This window comes from Pinus tabuliformis, chromosome 4_1 (genome assembly GCF_031772625.1).
Source record: "Pinus tabuliformis cultivar Carrire ecotype Pingquan chromosome 4_1, CPIR1, whole genome shotgun sequence".
NCBI classification, from domain to species: domain Eukaryota; kingdom Viridiplantae; phylum Streptophyta; class Pinopsida; order Pinales; family Pinaceae; genus Pinus; species Pinus tabuliformis.
In genome coordinates this window covers 715077042-715079345 of record NC_142303.1, presented here as the reverse complement: position 1 = coordinate 715079345, position 2304 = coordinate 715077042, and positions in this window count along the sequence as shown.

The following is a 2304-nucleotide window of genomic DNA, read 5'->3' as shown; positions in this document are numbered from 1 at the left end:
CTTCCACCGCCACCAATCGTCCTTATCCCAAAGGGACAGATCCCACAGAGTTTTGATATTTTCTGTATTCATCCATTCTCTCAGAGCTGCTAAGGAATGATCTTCTGCCAACGGATCACTTCCCATAATGTTATCGTCCCAAATGAATATTCGCTGTCCGTTCCCTGGGATCCAGTGGGCGTACTGTCTGATCAGCGCTGCGGAATTTTGACATAGTTTGTGGATCAACGTACCTGCTCTTCCCTTTGGATTACTCAGACAGCGCAATCTCTGCCCTCCGAAATATTTTTTCCACAAAACCCGTTGTGCCCAGCCCGGATTTGGAGCGATGATTCTCCAAGCCAATTTGGCACCCATCGCTGTGTTTTGGATACTGAAGTTTTTAAAATTTAGGCCACCTTCTAATTTGGGCAGAGAGATCGTTTTCCAGTTTAGTAATGGGATTTTTCTCTCGTTACCTTTGCCCCCTTTCCAGAATTTTTTTTTTTATGTACTCATCCATCTTCCTCATTATACCCATGGGCGCCATCATAACTGTTGCCTGAAAGATAGGCAGACTATTCAATACAGACTTTATCAGAACTGTCTTGCCTGCTAGGTTGAGCCAGTTATAACCCCAGGACTGGATTTTGAGCTTGAATTTATCCAGCAGTGGCATCCATTCTCTGCTGAGGATCTTCTTTTGGAAGACAGGAAGCCCCAGGTATTTGAAAGAAGTCCAAGTAGAGGAGGCTGTGAAGCCAAGACAAATAGAAATTGCTTGAGTCAATCTGGCAGAGGTGTTCCAACAGTAAACTTGGCATTTGCCTTTGTTAAGCTTGCTTCCTGAGTCTGCACAGTAGTCATCCACTACCTCTTTAAATCGGTTTGCCAAGACCACTGAAGCAGCTCCCAGCAACAGAGTGTCATCTGCAAACAGCGCATGGTTTATGCTTTTTACTCCTCTTGCAATGTTTATTCCCATTATTTCTTGCTCTGTCTGTTTTCTATTCAAAAGGAAGCTTAACACTGATGCTTGGAGGACAAAGAGCAAGGGGGAGAGGGGACACCCTTGCCTCAGCCCTCTTGAGGCTTTGAAGAAGTCCGTGGCTCTCCCGTTCACCAGTGGGGCAATCCATGGCTCACTAATGCAAGCCTTGATCCAATTGATGAACTTATGCCCGAATCCAAATTTATGAAGAACCTCCAGCAAGAATCTGTGTCTGACCCTATCAAAGGCACTTTCAAGATCTAGTTTGATAACCATTCCTTGCTCCTTCCGGGCTAAACTTGAGTGGATTGCTTCTTGAACCAGTGTGTAATTGTCTGCTATTTGTCTTCCCTGTATGAAACCCCCCTGATTCTCAGGGATAATGTCCGGGAGTATTGTTTTCAACCTGTTCGCTATCACTTTTGTTATCAGCTTATAGCCTATATTACAAAGGGAGATAGGGCGGAATCTGGAGAAGGAGTTTGCACCTCTTTCCTTGGGGATGAGGGCCAAGAAAGCCGAGTTAGTGCTTCCCCCTATCTTCTGACAATTTTGAGACTTCCGGACCATCCTGCACAAATCTTTTTCTATAATCTGCCAACAGTGCTGTAAGAATCTTGCTGTAAAGCCATCAGGCCCTGGAGCCTTGTCCGGCTCCATAGAGAAGAGAGCTGTTTTAATTTCATTATTTGTGACTTCTGCTTCCAAGAACTGATTCTTTCTGTTAGATATCCGCTTGGGGACCTCATTTACAGTCAATGGAATTTGAGCCTGTCCCTCTTTTTCATTATACAGCTTTTTAAAATGTTGAAAGGCCACATTTTTTATGCTTTGAGTGTCTCTGTGAATAGCGTTCTCTTCCCTGATTTCTATGATGCTGTTGGAGTTTTTTCGAGCTTGGGCTTGTTTATGGAAGAAGGATGTGTTTCTGTCACCTGCCTTGAGCCAGAGTCTGCGAGATTTGGTCCTCCAATATTCTTCCTCGGCCAGGCTTGCTTTGAGCAGTTTTTGCTGGAGATCTGCTTCTTTTTCGAGAATTTCTCTTGTGATCTCCTCATTTTCTGAATTATGCTGGTGGATCTCTAGTTGCTCTTGTAACTTCTTTCTTTCCACTGCAGGATTTGGGAGAGATTTTGCCCAAACTTTAAGGGCTGCCTTCACTTTCCTGAGTTTTTCCTCCCACACAAAGAACGGAGAGCCATTAACAGGTTGCTTCCACATATCCTTTACTAGTTGCAAGAAGGATTGCTCCTTGATCCAGAGAGGATTGAATTTGAAAGGAGTGGGGCCTTTATCCCAGTGAGCCGAGAGTTCTAGCTTAATGGGCCTGTGAT